Source organism: Scyliorhinus torazame, unplaced genomic scaffold, assembly GCF_047496885.1.
Source record: "Scyliorhinus torazame isolate Kashiwa2021f unplaced genomic scaffold, sScyTor2.1 scaffold_649, whole genome shotgun sequence".
In the NCBI taxonomy this organism is placed as follows: Eukaryota; Metazoa; Chordata; class Chondrichthyes; order Carcharhiniformes; family Scyliorhinidae; genus Scyliorhinus; species Scyliorhinus torazame.
In genome coordinates, this window is record NW_027308376.1 from 38,677 (window position 1) to 55,000 (window position 16,324).

Below are 16,324 nucleotides of genomic sequence, written 5' to 3' on the forward strand. Positions count from 1 at the left end.
ACTGTTTATTCAGGGTGAGGATCACTCACTGTGTAACTGTACAGAGTCACTGTTTATTCAGGGTGAGGATCACTCACTGTGGAACTGTACAGAGTCACTGTTTATTCAGCAGTGTGAGGATCACTCACTGTGTAACTGTACAGAGTCACTGTTTATTCAGGGTGAGGATCACTCACTGTGTAACTGTACAGAGTCACTGTTTATTCAGAGTGAGGGTCACTCACTGTGTAACTGTACAGAGTCACTGTTTATTCAGGGTGAGGATCACTCACTGTGTAACTGTACAGAGTCACTGCTTATTCAGCAGGGTGAGGATCACTCACTGTGTAACTGTACAGAGTCACTGTTTATTCAGGGTGAGGATCACTCACTGTGTAACTGTACAGAGTCACTGTTTATTCAGGGTGAGGATCACTCACTGTGTAACTGTACAGAGTCACTGTTTATTCAGCAGGGTGAGGATCACTCACTGTGTAACTGTACAGAGTCACTGTTTATTCAGCAGGGTGAGGGTCACTCACTGTGTAACTGTACAGAGTCACTGTTTATTCAGCAGGGTGAGGATCACTCACTGTGTAGCTGTACAGAGTCACTGTTTATTCAGCAGGGTGAGGATCACTCACTGTGTAACTGTACAGTGTCACTGTTTATTCAGGGTGAGGGTCACTCACTGTGTAACTGTACAGAGTCACTGTTTATTCAGCAGGGTGAGGATCACTCACTGTGTAACTGTACAGAGTCACTGTTTATTCAGCAGGGTGAGGATCACTCACTGTGTAACTGTACAGAGTCACTGTTTATTCAGCAGGGTGAGGATCACTCACTGTGTAACTGTACAGAGTCACTGTTTATTCAGCAGGGTGAGGATCACTCACTGTGTAACTGTGCAGAGTCACTGTTTATTCAGGGTGAGGATCACTCACTGTGTAACTGTACAGAGTCACTGTTTATTCAGGGTGAGGATTACTCACTGTGTAACTGTACAGAGTCACTGCTTATTCAGCAGGGTGAGGATCACTCACCGTGTAACTGTACAGAGTCACTGTTTATTCAGCAGTGTGAGGATCACTCACTGTGTAACTGTACAGAGTCACTGTTTATTCAGCAGGGTGAGGATCACTCACTGTGTAACTGTACAGAGACACTGTTTATTCAGCAGGTTGAGGATCACTCACTGTGTAACTGTACAGAGTCACTGTTTATTCAGGGTGAGGATCACTCACTGTGTAACTGTACAGAGTCACTGCTTATTCAGCAGGGTGAGGATCACTCACTGTGTAACTGTACAGAGTCACTGTTTATTCAGCAGGGTGAGGTTCACTCACTGTGTAACTGTACAGAGTCACTGTTTATTCAGGGTGAGGATCACTCACTGTGTAACTGTACAGAGTCACTGTTTATTCAGCAGGGTGAGGATCACTCACTGTGTAACTATACAGAGTCACTGTTTATTCAGCAGGGTGAGGATCACTCACTGTGTAACTGTACAGAGTCACTGTTTATTCAGCAGGGTGAGGGTCACTCACTGTGTAATTGTACAGAGTCACTGTTTTTCAGCAGGGTGAGGGTCACTCACTGTGTAACTGTACAGAGTCACTGTTTATTCAGCTGGGTGAGGATCACTCACTGTGTAACTGTACAGAGTCACTGTTTATTCAGCAGGGTGAGGATCACTCACTGTGTAACTGTACAGAGTCACTGTTTATTCAGGGTGAGGATCACTCACTGTGTAACTGTACAGAGTCACTGTTTATTCAGCAGGGTGAGGATCACTCACTGTGTAACTGTACAGAGTCACTGTTTATTCAGGGTGAGGATCACTCACTGTGTAACTGTACAGAGTCACTGTTTATTCAGTGTGAGGATCACTCACTGTGTAACTGTACAGAGTCACTGTTTATTCAGCAGGGTGAGGATCACTCACTGTGTAACTGTACAGTGTCACTGTTTATTCAGGGTGAGGATCACTCACTGTGTAACTGTACAGGGACACTGTTTATTCAGGGTGAGGATCACTCACTGTGTAACTGTACAGAGTCACTGTTTATTCAGGGTGAGGATCACTCACTGTGTAACTGTACAGAGTCACTGTTTATTCAGCAGGGTGAGGATCACTCACTGTGTAACTGTACAGAGTCAGTGTTTATTCAGGGTGAGGATCACTCACTGTGTAACTGTACAGAGTCACTGTTTATTCAGGGTGAGGATCACTCACTGTGTAACTGTACAGAGTCACTGTTTATTCAGCAGGGTGAGGATCACTCACTGTGTAACTGTACAGAGTCACTGTTTATTCAGCAGGGTGAGGATCACTCACTGTGTAACTGTACAGTGTCACTGTTTATTCAGCAGGGTGAGGATCACTCACTGTGTAACTGTACAGAGTCACTGTTTATTCAGCAGGGTGAGGATCACTCACTGTGTCACTGTACAGAGACACTGTTTATTCAGGGTGAGGGTCACTCACTGTGTAACTGTACAGAGTCACTGTTTATTCAGGGTGAGGATCACTCACTGTGTAACTGTACAGAGTCACTGTTTATTCAGGGTGAGGATCACTCACTGTGTAACTGTACAGAGTCACTGTTTATTCAGGGTGAGGATCCCTCACTGTGTAACTGTACAGAGTCACTGTTTATTCAGGGTGAGGATCACTCACTGTGTAACTGTACAGAGTCACTGTTTATTCAGGGTGAGGATCACTCACTGTGTAACTGTACAGATTCACTGTGTATTCAGGGTGAGGATCACTCACTGTGTAACTGTACAGAGTCACTGTTTATTCAGGGTGAGGGTCACTCACTGTGTAACTGTACAGAGTCACTGTTTATTCAGCAGGGTGAGGATCACTCACTGTGTAACTGTACAGAGTCACTGTTTATTCAGGGTGAGGATCACTCACTGTGTAACTGTACAGAGTCACTGTTTATTCAGGGTGAGGATCACTCACTGTGTAACTGTACAGAGTCACTGTGTATTCAGGGTGAGGATCACTCACTGTGTAACTGTACAGAGTCACTGTTTATTCAGGGTGAGGGTCACTCACTGTGTAACTGTACAGAGTCACTGTTTATTCAGCAGGGTGAGGATCACTCACTGTGTAACTGTACAGAGTCACTGTTTATTCAGGGTGAGGATCACTCACTGTGTAACTGTACAGAGTCACTGTTTATTCAGGGCGAGGATCACTCACTGTGTAACTGTACAGAGTCACTGTTTATTCAGCAGGGTGAGGATCACTCACTGTGTAACTGTACAGAGACACTGTTTATTCAGCAGGGTGAGGATCACTCACTGTGTAACTGTACAGAGTCACTGTTTATTCAGGGTGAGGATCACTCACTGTGTAACTGTACAGAGTCACTGTTTATTCAGGGTGAGGATCACTCACTGTGTAACTGTACAGAGTCACTGTTTATTCAGGGTGAGGATCACTCACTGTGTAACTGTACAGAGTCACTGTTTATTCAGCAGGGTGAGGATCGCTCACTGTGTAACTGTACAGAGTCACTGTTTATTCAGCAGGGTGAGGATCGCTCACTGTGTAACTGTACAGAGTCACTGTTTATTCAGCAGGGTGAGGATCACTCTCTGTGTAACTGTACAGAGTCACTGTTTATTCAGCAGGGTGAGGATCACTCACTGTGTAACTGTACAGAGTCACTGTTTATTCAGCATGGTGAGGATCGCTCACTGTGTAACTGTACAGAGTCACTGTTTATTCAGGGTGAGGATCACTCACTGTGTAACTGTGTAGAGTCACTGATTATTCAGCAGGGTGAGGATCACTCACTGTGTAACTGTACAGAGTCACTGTTTATTCAGGGTGAGGGTCACTCACTGTGTAACTGTACAGAGTCACTGTTTATTCAGGGTGAGGATCACTCACTGTGTAACTGTACAGATTCACTGTTTATTCAGGGTGAGGGTCACTCACTGTGTAACTGTACAGAGTCACTGTTTATTCAGCAGGGTGAGGATCACTCACTGTGTAACTGTACAGAGACACTGTTTATTCAGCAGGGTGAGGATCACTCACTGTGTAACTGTACAGAGTTACTGTTTATTCAGGGTGAGGATCACTCACTGTGTAACTGTACAGAGTCACTGTTTATTCAGCAGGGTGAGGATCACTCACTGTGTAACTGTACAGAGTCACTGTTTATTCAGCAGGGTGAGGATCACTCACTGTGTAACTGTACAGAGTCACTGTTTATTCAGGGTGAGGATCACTCACTGTGTAACTGTACAGAGACACTGTTTATTCAGCAGGGTAAGGATCACTCACTGTGTAACTGTACAGAGTCACTGTTTATTCAGGGTGAGGATCACTCACTGTGTAACTGTACAGAGTCACTGTTTATTCAGGGTGAGGGTCACTCACTGTGTAACTGTACAGAGTCACTGTTTATTCAGCAGGGTGAGGATCAGTCACTGTGTAACTGTACAGAGACACTGTTTATTCAGCAGGGTGAGGATCACTCACTGTGTAACTGTACAGAGTTACTGTTTATTCAGGGTGAGGATCACTCACTGTGTAACTGTACAGAGACACTGTTTATTCAGCAGGGTGAGGATCACTCACTGTGTAACTGTACAGATTCACTGTTTATTCAGGGTGAGGGTCACTCACTGTGTAACTGTACAGAGTCACTGTTTATTCAGCAGGGTGAGGATCACTCACTGTGTAACTGTACAGAGACATTGTTTATTCAGCAGGGTGAGGATCACTCACTGTGTAACTGTACAGAGTTACTGTTTATTCAGGGTGAGGATCACTCACTGTGTAACTGTACAGAGTCACTGTTTATTCAGCAGGGTGAGGATCACTCACTGTGTAACTGTACAGAGTCACTGTTTATTCAGCAGGGTGAGGATCACTCACTGTGTAACTGTACAGAGTCACTGTTTATTCAGGGTGAGGATCACTCACTGTGTAACTGTACAGAGTCACTGTTTATTCAGCAGGGTGAGGATCACTCACTGTGTAACTGTACAGAGTCACTGTTTATTCAGCAGGGTGAGGGTCACTCACTGTGTAACTGTACAGAGACACTGTTTATTCAGCAGGGTAAGGATCACTCACTGTGTAACTGTACAGAGTCACTGTTTATTCAGCAGGGTGAGGATCACTCACTGTGTAACTGTACAGAGTCACTGTTTATTCAGCAGGGTGAGGATCACTCACTGTGTAACTGTACAGAGTCACTGTTTATTCAGGGTGAGGATCATTCACTGTGTAACTGTACAGAGTCACTGTTTATTCAGGGTGAGGATCACTCACTGTGTAACTGTACAGAGTCACTGTTTATTCAGGGTGAGGATCATTCACTGTGTAACTGTACAGAGTCACTGTTTATTCAGGGTGAGGATCACTCACTGTGTAACTGTACAGAGTCACTGTTTATTCAGGGTGAGGATCACTCACTGTGTAACTGTACAGAGTCACTGTGTATTCAGGGTGAGGATCACTCACTGTGTAACTGTACAGAGTCACTGTTTATTCAGGGTGAGGGTCACTCACTGTGTAACTGTACAGAGTCACTGTTTATTCAGCAGGGTGAGGATCACTCACTGTGTAACTGTACAGAGTCACTGTTTATTCAGGGTGAGGATCACTCACTGTGTAACTGTACAGAGTCACTGTTTATTCAGGGCGAGGATCACTCACTGTGTAACTGTACAGAGTCACTGTTTATTCAGCAGGGTGAGGATCACTCACTGTGTAACTGTACAGAGACACTGTTTATTCAGCAGGGTGAGGATCACTCACTGTGTAACTGTACAGAGTCACTGTTTATTCAGGGTGAGGATCACTCACTGTGTAACTGTACAGAGTCACTGTTTATTCAGGGTGAGGATCACTCACTGTGTAACTGTACAGAGTCACTGTTTATTCAGGGTGAGGATCACTCACTGTGTAACTGTACAGAGTCACTGTTTATTCAGCAGGGTGAGGATCGCTCACTGTGTAACTGTACAGAGTCACTGTTTATTCAGCAGGGTGAGGATCGCTCACTGTGTAACTGTACAGAGTCACTGTTTATTCAGCAGGGTGAGGATCACTCTCTGTGTAACTGTACAGAGTCACTGTTTATTCAGCAGGGTGAGGATCACTCACTGTGTAACTGTACAGAGTCACTGTTTATTCAGCATGGTGAGGATCGCTCACTGTGTAACTGTACAGAGTCACTGTTTATTCAGGGTGAGGATCACTCACTGTGTAACTGTGTAGAGTCACTGATTATTCAGCAGGGTGAGGATCACTCACTGTGTAACTGTACAGAGTCACTGTTTATTCAGGGTGAGGGTCACTCACTGTGTAACTGTACAGAGTCACTGTTTATTCAGGGTGAGGATCACTCACTGTGTAACTGTACAGATTCACTGTTTATTCAGGGTGAGGGTCACTCACTGTGTAACTGTACAGAGTCACTGTTTATTCAGCAGGGTGAGGATCACTCACTGTGTAACTGTACAGAGACACTGTTTATTCAGCAGGGTGAGGATCACTCACTGTGTAACTGTACAGAGTTACTGTTTATTCAGGGTGAGGATCACTCACTGTGTAACTGTACAGAGTCACTGTTTATTCAGCAGGGTGAGGATCACTCACTGTGTAACTGTACAGAGTCACTGTTTATTCAGCAGGGTGAGGATCACTCACTGTGTAACTGTACAGAGTCACTGTTTATTCAGGGTGAGGATCACTCACTGTGTAACTGTACAGAGACACTGTTTATTCAGCAGGGTAAGGATCACTCACTGTGTAACTGTACAGAGTCACTGTTTATTCAGGGTGAGGATCACTCACTGTGTAACTGTACAGAGTCACTGTTTATTCAGGGTGAGGGTCACTCACTGTGTAACTGTACAGAGTCACTGTTTATTCAGCAGGGTGAGGATCAGTCACTGTGTAACTGTACAGAGACACTGTTTATTCAGCAGGGTGAGGATCACTCACTGTGTAACTGTACAGAGTTACTGTTTATTCAGGGTGAGGATCACTCACTGTGTAACTGTACAGAGACACTGTTTATTCAGCAGGGTGAGGATCACTCACTGTGTAACTGTACAGATTCACTGTTTATTCAGGGTGAGGGTCACTCACTGTGTAACTGTACAGAGTCACTGTTTATTCAGCAGGGTGAGGATCACTCACTGTGTAACTGTACAGAGACATTGTTTATTCAGCAGGGTGAGGATCACTCACTGTGTAACTGTACAGAGTTACTGTTTATTCAGGGTGAGGATCACTCACTGTGTAACTGTACAGAGTCACTGTTTATTCAGCAGGGTGAGGATCACTCACTGTGTAACTGTACAGAGTCACTGTTTATTCAGCAGGGTGAGGATCACTCACTGTGTAACTGTACAGAGTCACTGTTTATTCAGGGTGAGGATCACTCACTGTGTAACTGTACAGAGTCACTGTTTATTCAGCAGGGTGAGGATCACTCACTGTGTAACTGTACAGAGTCACTGTTTATTCAGCAGGGTGAGGGTCACTCACTGTGTAACTGTACAGAGACACTGTTTATTCAGCAGGGTAAGGATCACTCACTGTGTAACTGTACAGAGTCACTGTTTATTCAGCAGGGTGAGGATCACTCACTGTGTAACTGTACAGAGTCACTGTTTATTCAGCAGGGTGAGGATCACTCACTGTGTAACTGTACAGAGTCACTGTTTATTCAGGGTGAGGATCATTCACTGTGTAACTGTACAGAGTCACTGTTTATTCAGGGTGAGGATCACTCACTGTGTAACTGTACAGAGTCACTGTTTATTCAGGGTGAGGATCACTCACTGTGTAACTGTACAGAGTCACTGTTTATTCAGCAGGGTGAGGATCACTCACTGTGTAACTGTACAGAGTCACTGTTTATTCAGCAGGGTGAGGATCACTCACTGTGTAACTGTACAGAGTCACTGTTTATTCAGCAGGGTGAGGATCACTCACTGTGTAACTGTACAGAGTCACTGTTTATTCAGCAGGGTGAGGATCACTCACTGTGTAACTGTACAGAGTCACTGTTTATTCAGGGTGAGGATCACTCACTGTGTAACTGTACAGAGTCACTGTTTATTCAGCAGGGTGAGGATCACTCACTGTGTAACTGTACAGAGTCACTGTTTATTCAGCAGGGTGAGGATCACTCACTGTGTAACTGTACAGAAACACTGTTTATTCAGGGTGAGGATCACTCACTGTGTAACTGTACAGAGTCACTGTTTATTCAGGGTGAGGATCACTCACTGTGTAACTGTACAGAGTCACTGTTTATTCAGGGTGAGGATCACTCACTGTGTAACTGTACAGAGTCACTGTTTATTCAGGGTGAGGATCACTCACTGTGTAACTGTACAGAGTCACTGTTTATTCAGCAGGGTGAGGATCACTCACTGTGTAACTGTACAGAGTCACTGTTTATTCAGGGTGAGGATCACTCACTGTGTAACTGTACAGAGTCACTGTTTATTCAGCAGGGTGAGGATCACTCACTGTGTAACTGTACAGAGTCAATGTTTATTCAGCAGGGTGAGGGTCACTCACTGTGTAACTGTACAGAGTCACTGTTTATTCAGCAGGGTGAGGATCACTCACTGTGTAACTGTACAGAGTCACTGTTTATTCAGCAGGGTGAGGATCACTCACTGTGTAACTGTACAGAGTCACTGTTTATTCAGGGTGAGGATCACTCACTGTGTAACTGTACAGAGTCACTGTTTATTCAGGGTGAGGGTCACACACTGTGTAACTGTACAGAGTCACTGTTTATTCAGCAGGGTGAGGATCACTCACTGTGTAACTGTACAGTGTCACTGTTTATTCAGGGTGAGGATCACTCACTGTGTAACTGTACAGAGTCACTGTTTATTCAGGGTGAGGGTCACACACTGTGTAACTGTACAGAGTCACTGTTTATTCAGGGTGAGGATCACTCACTGTGTAACTGTACAGAGTCACTGTTTATTCAGCAGGGTGAGGATCACTCACTGTGTAACTGTACAGAATCACTGTTTATTCAGGGTGAGGATCACTCACTGTGTAACTGTACAGAGTCACTGTTTATTCAGCAGGGTGAGGATCACTCACTGTGTAACTGTACAGAGTCACTGTTTATTCAGCAGGGTGAGGATCACTCACTGTGTAACTGTACAGAGACACTGTTTATTCAGGGTGAGGATCACCCACTGTGTAACTGTACAGATTCACTGTTTATTCAGGGTGAGGATCACTCACTGTTTTCCTGTACAGAGTCACTGTTTATTCAGGGTGAGGATCACTCACTGTGTAACTGTACAGAGTCACTGTTTATTCAGCAGGGTGAGGATCACTCACTGTGTCGCCTCCACGCTGACTCTCGCTCTCCTTCTCCAGGGCACTTTGGGACGGGCATCGGTTCGTACTTCAGTTTCCTGCGCTTCCTGGTGTTGCTCAACATCTGTACGTTTGTCCTGATCGCTGCGTTTGTGGTCATCCCTGTCATCACCTTCGAACGGCTGAAGGGAGAGACGCAATGGACAACCACAGGTGAGGCACCTCCACCGCTCCCGTCCACCCGCGATTGGCTGTTTGCGCTCCTGGGTGACCCTTGCGTTTCGGGCCAGGGTTTAGAGAACCCCAAAGTGTATCGTGGAGTTCACCTGACCCACAACTTTGAATAGATTGTGGTATGGGGACCACACGGCCCACTCGACACAGGTGCGATGTAACAGAGATCCACAGTACCTCCAAATTAAAACAATGTGCCTTTTGAAACCAGTTAACACTTTCTAAACTCACGGAAAACAACTATCCACACCAATAATCCCCCGAAGAATACAATACTCTATAAGTAACTCTTCATCTTTCCTTGCAACATCCATAAGACAAAAAGAACCCTTTTTACCGAAAGACATCAGGTTTAACTTCTCGCCTGAGAGCAGTTACCACTTTGAAATCACCAAATGGACATTCTTAAGCTCGCAGAGATTCATACACATCTTCTTCGAGCTTGTCCAAATCTACAACGAAACCAAACACACCCTGAAGCAAATAGCCTAAAACGAGAGTAAGAAGCTGACAGACAGCCCAGCCCCACCCACTTTCCGACATCACTGATTAACACCCACTTCTTAAAGGTACATCCACTACAGCTATTTTATACACACCCATTTCTTAAAGTTGCTCTCACACGACACATGTTTGTCATTTGAATTTCAGCCCCCCCTCCGCAGGGTGGAAATTGTACAGAGTACGATCCCACACGCCAGGGACTGGTCAGCTTCTACGAGTACGCGTTGGATATTCTGTCTGGAACGGTGAGTACTGAGGGAGTGCCGCACTGTCAGAGATTCAGTACTGAGGGAGTGCCGTACTGTCAGAGGGTCAGTACTGAGGGAGCGCCGCACTGTCAGAGGGTCAGTACTGAGGGAGCGCCGCACTGTCAGAGGATCAGTACTGAGGGAGCGGCGCACTGTCAGAGGGTCAGTACTGAGGGAGTGCCGCATTGTCAGAGGGTCAGTACTGAGGGAGCGCCGCACTGTCAGAGGGTCAGTACTGAGGGAGTGCTGCACTGTCAGAGGGTCAGTACTGAGGGAGTGCCGCACTGTCAGAGGGTCAGTACTGAGGGAGTGGCTCACTGTCAGAGGGTCAGTACTGAGGGAGCGCCGCACTGTCAGAGGGTCAGTACTGAGGGAGTGCCGCACTGTCAGAGGGTCAGTACTGAGGGAGTGCTGCACTGTCAGAGGGTCAGTACTGAGGGAGTGCCGCACTGTCAGAGGGTCAGTACTGAGGGAGTGCCGCACTGTCAGAGGGTCAGTACTGAGGGAGTGCCGCACTGTCAGAGGGTCAGTACTGAGGGAGTGCTGCACTGTCAGAGGGTCAGTACTGAGGGAGCGCTGCACTGTCAGAGGGTCAGTACTGAGGGAGTGCCGCACTGTCAGAGGGTCAGTACTGAGGGAGTGCTGCACTGTCAGAGGGTCAGTACTGAGGGAGCGCTGCAATGTCAGAGGGTCAGTACTGAGGGAGTGCCGCACTGTCAGAGGGTCAGTACTGAGGGAGTTCCGCACTGTCAGAGGGTCAGTACTGAGGCAGTGCCGCACTGTCAGAGGGTCAGTACTGAGGGAGTGCCGCACTGTCAGAGGGTCAGTACTGAGGGAGTGCTGCACTGTCAGAGGGTCAGTACTGAGGGAGTGCTGCACTGTCAGAGGGTCAGTACTGAGGGAGCGCCGCACTGTCAGAGGGTCAGTACTGAGGGAGTGCCGCACTGTCAGAGGGTCAGTACTGAGGGAGTGCCGCACTGTCAGAGGGTCAGTACTGAGGGAGTGCCGCGCTGTCAGAGGGTCAGTACTGGGGGAGTGCCGCACTGTCAGAGGGTCAGTACTGAGGGAGTGCCGCACTGTCAGAGGGTCAGTACTGAGGGAGTGCCGCGCTGTCAGAGGGTCAGTACTGGGGGAGTGCCGCACTGTCAGAGGGTCAGTACTGAGGGAGTGCCGCACTGTCAGAGGGTCAGTACTGAGGGAGTGCTGCACTGTCAGAGGGTCAGTACTGAGGGAGTGCCGCACTGTCAGAGGGTCAGTACTGAGAGAGTGCTGCACTGTCAGAGGGTCAGTACTGAGGGAGTGCTGCACTGTCAGAGGGTCAGTGCTGAGGGAGTGCTGCACTGTCATAGGGTCAGTACTGAGGGAGTGCTGCACTGTCAGAGGGTCAGGACTGAGGGAGTGCCGCACTGTCAGAGGGTCAGTACTGAGGGAGTGCTGCACTGTCATAGGGTCAGTACTGAGGGAGCGCCGCACTGTCAGATGGTCAGTACTGAGGGAGTGCCGCACTGTCAGTGGGTCAGTACTGAGGGAGTGCCGCACTGTCAGAGGGTCAGTACTGAGGGAGTGCCGCACTGTCAGAGGGTCAGTACTGAGGGAGTGCTGCACTGTCAGTGGGTCAGTACTGAGGGAGTGCCGCACTGTCAGAGGGTCAGTACTGAGGGAGTGCCGCACTGTCAGAGGGTCAGTACTGAGGGAGTGCTGCACTGTCAGATGGTCAGCACTGAGGGAGTGCCGCATGGTCAGAGGGTCAGTACTGAGGGAGCGCTGCACTGTCAGAGGGTCAGTACTGAGGGAGTGCCGCACTGTCAGAGGGTCAGTACTGAGGGAGTGCCGCACTGTCAGAGAGTCAGTACTGAGGGAGCGCCGCACTGTCAGAGGGTCAGTACTGAGGGAGTGCTGCACTGTCATAGGGTCAGTACTGGGGGAGTGCCGCACTGTCAGAGGGTCAGTACTGAGGGAGTGCCGCACTGTCAGAGAGTCAGTACTGAGGGAGTGCCGCACTGTCAGAGGGTCAGTACTGAGGGAGCGCCGCACTGTCAGAGGGTCAGTACTGAGGGAGTGCCGCACTGTCAGAGGGTCAGTACTGAGGGAGTGTCGCACTGTCAGAGGGTCAGTACTGAGGGAGTGCTGCACTGTCAGAGGGTCAGTACTGAGGGAGCCCCGCACTGTCAGATGGTCAGCACTGAGGGAGTGCCGCATGGTCAGAGGGTCAGTACTGAGGGAGCGCTGCACTGTCAGAGGGTCAGTACTGAGGGAGTGCTGCACTGTCAGCGGGTCAGTACTGAGGGAGTGCTGCACTGTCAGAGGGTCAGTACTGAGGGAGTGCTGCACTGTCATAGGGTCAGTACTGAGGGAGCGCCGCACTGTCAGAGTGTCAGTACTGAGGGAGCCCCGCACTGTCAGATGGTCAGCACTGAGGGAGTGCCGCACTGTCAGAGGGTCAGTACTGAGGGAGTGCCGCACTGTCAGAGGGTCAGTACTGAGGGAGCGCCGCACTGTCAGAGGGTCAGTACTGAGGGAGTGCTGCACTGTCAGAGGGTCAGTACTGAGGGAGTGCCGCACTGTCAGAGGGTCAGTACTGAGGGAGTGCCGCACTGTCAGAGGGTCAGTACTGAGGGAGTGCCTCACTGTCAGAGGGTCAGTACTGAGGGAGTGCCTCACTGTCAGAGGGGCAGTACTGAGGGAGTGCCGCACTGTCAGGTGGTCAGCACTGAGGGAGTGCCGCACTGTCAGAGGGTCAGTACTGAGGGAGTGCCGCACTGTCAGAGGGTCAGTACTGAGGGAGTGCTGCACTGTCAGAGGGTCAGTACTGAGGGAGTGCCGCACTATCAGAGGGTCAGTACTGAGGGAGCGCCGCACTGTCAGAGGGTCAGTACTGAGGGAGTGCCGCACTGTCAGAGGGTCAGTACTGCGGGAGTGCCGCACTGTCAGAGGGTCAGTACCGAGGGAGTGCCGCACTGTCAGAGGGTCAGTACTGAGGGAGTGCCGCACTGTCAGAGGGTCAGTACTGAGGGAGTGCCGCACTGTCAGAGGGTCAGTACTGAGGGAGTGCCGCACTGTCAGAGGGTCAGTACTGAGGGAGTGCCGCATTGTCAGAGGGTCAGTACTGAGGGAGTGCCGCACTGTCAGAGGGTCAGTACTGAGGGAGTGCTGCACTGTCAGAGGGTCAGTACTGAGGGAGTGCCGCACTGTCAGAGGGTCAGTGCTGAGGGAGTGCCGCACTGTCAGAGGGTCAGTACTGAGGGAGTGCCGCATGGTCAGAGGGTCAGTACTGAGGGAGTGCAGCGCTGTCAGAGGGTCAGTACTGAGGGAGTGCCGCATGGTCAGAGGGTCAGTACTGAGGGAGTGCAGCGCTGTCAGAGGGTCAGTACTGAGGGAGTGCCGCATGGTCAGAGGGTCAGTACTGAGGGAGTGCCGCACTGTCAGATGGTCAGCACTGAGGGAGTGCCGCATGGTCAGAGGGTTAGTACTGAGGGAGTGCCGCACTGTCAGAGGGTCAGTATTGAGGGAGTGACGCACTGTCAGAGGGTCAGTACTGAGGGAGTGCCGCACTGTCAGATGGTCAGCACTGAGGGAGTGCCGCATGGTCAGAGGGTCAGTACTGAGGGAGCGCTGCACTGTCAGAGGGTCAGTATTGTGGGAGTGCCGCACTGTCAGAGGGTCAGTACTGAGGCAGTGCCGCACTGTCAGAGGGTCAGTACTGAGGGAGTGCCGCACTGTCAGAGGGTCAGTACTGAGGGAGTGCCGCACTGTCAGAGGGTCAGTGCTGAGGGAGTGCCGCACTGACAGAGGGTCAGTACTGAGGGAGTGCCGCACTGTCAGAGGGTCAGTACTGAGGGAGTGCCGCACTGTCAGAGGGTCAGTACTGAGGGAGTGCCGCACTGTCAGAGGGTCAGTACTGAGGGAGTGCCGCACTGTCAGAGGGTCAGTACTGAGGGAGTGCCGCACTGTCAGAGGGTCAGTACTGAGGGAGTGCCGCACTGTCAGAGGGTCAGTACTGAGGGAGTGCCGCACTGTCAGAGGGTCAGTACTGAGGGAGTGCTGCACTGTCAGAGGGTCAGTACTGAGGGAGTGCTGCACTGTCAGAGAGTCAGTACTGAGCGAGTGCCGCACTGTCAGAGGGTCAGTACTGAGGGAGTGCTGCACTGCCAGAGGGTCAGTACTGAGGGAGCGCTGCACTGTCGGAGGGTCAGTACTGAGGGAGTGCCGCACGGTCAGAGGGTCAGTACTGAGGGAGTGCTGCACTGTCAGAGGGTCAGTACTGAGGGAGTGCCGCACTGTCAGAGGGTCAGTACTGAGGGAGTGCCGCACTGTCAGAGGGTCAGTACTGAGGGAGTGCCGCACTGTCAGAGGGTCAGTACTGAGCGAGTGCCGCACTGTCAGAGGGTCAGTACTGAGGGAGTGCCGCACTGTCAGAGGGTCAGTACTGAGGGAGCGCCGCACTGTCAGAGGGTCAGTACTGAGGGAGTGCCGCACTGTCAGAGGGTCAGTACTGAGGGAGTGCTGCACTGTCAGAGGGTCAGTACTGAGGGAGTGCCGCACTGTCAGAGGGTCAGTACTGAGGGAGTGCCGCACTGTCAGAGGGTCAGTACTGAGGGAGTGCCGCACTGTCAGAGGGTCAGTACTGAGGGAGTGCCGCACTGTCAGAGGGTCAGTACTGAGGGAATGCCGCACTGTCAGAGGGTCAGTACTGAGGGAGTGCCGCACTGTCAGAGGGTCAGTACTGAGGGAGTGCCACACTGTCAGAGGGTCAGTCCTGAGGGAGTGCTGCACTGTCAGAGGGTCAGTACTGAGGGAGTGTTGCACTGTCAGAGGGTCAGTACTGAGGGAGTGCAGCACTGTCAGAGGGTCAGTAGTGAGGGAGTGCCGCACTGCCAGAGGGTCAGTGCTGAGGGAGTGTTGCACTGTCAGAGGGTCAGTACTGAGGGAGTGCAGCACTGTCAGAGGGTCAGTACTGAGGGAGTGCTGCACTGTCAGAGGGTCAGTACTGAGGGAGTGTTGCACTGTCAGAGGGTCAGTACTGAGGGAGCGCCGCACTGTCAGAGGGTCAGTACTGAGGGAGTGCCGCACTGTCAGAGGGTCAGTACTGAGGGAGTGCCGCACTGTCAGAGGGTCAGTACTGAGGGAGTGCCGCACTGTCAGAGGGTCAGTACTGAGGGAGTGCTGCACTGTCAGAGGGTCAGTACTGAGGGAGTGCTGCACTGTCAGAGGATCAGTACTGAGGGAGTGCCGCACTGTCAGCGGGTCAGTACTGAGGGAGTGTTGCACTGTCAGAGGGTCAGTACTGAGGGAGTGCCGCACTGTCAGAGGGTCAGTACTGAGCGAGTGCAGCACTGTCAGAGGGTCAGTACTGAGGGAGCGCCGCACTGTCAGAGGGTCAGTACTGAGGGAGTGCTGCACTGTCAGAGGGTCAGTACTGAGGGAGTGCTGCACTGTTAGAGGGTCAGTACTGAGGGAGTGCCGCACTGTCAGAGGGTCAGTACTGAGGGAGTGCCGCACTGTCAGAGGGTCAGTACTGAGGGAGTGCCGCACTGTCAGAGGGTCAGTACTGAGGGAGCGCCGCACTGTCAGAGGGTCAGTACTGAGGGAATGCCGCACTGTCAGAGGGTCAGTACTGAGGGAGTGCCGCACTGTCAGCGGGTCAGTACTGAGGGAGTGCTGCACTGTCAGAGGGTCAGTACTGTGGGAGTGCTGCACTGTCAGAGGGTCAGTACTGAGGGAGTGCTGCACTGTCAGAGGGTCAGTACTGTGGGAGTGCTGCACTGTCAGAGGGTCAGTACTGAGGGAGTGCTGCACTGTCAGAGGGTCAGTACTGAGGGATTGCTGCACTGTCAGAGGGTCAGTACTGAGGGAGTGCCGCACTGTCAGAGGGTCAGTACTGAGGGAGTGCTGCACTGTCAGAGGGTCAGTACTGAGGGAGTGCCGCACTGTCAGAGGGTCAGTACTGAGGGAGTGCCGCACTGTCAGAGGGTCAGTACTGAGGGAGTGCTGCATTGTCAGAGGGTCAGTACTG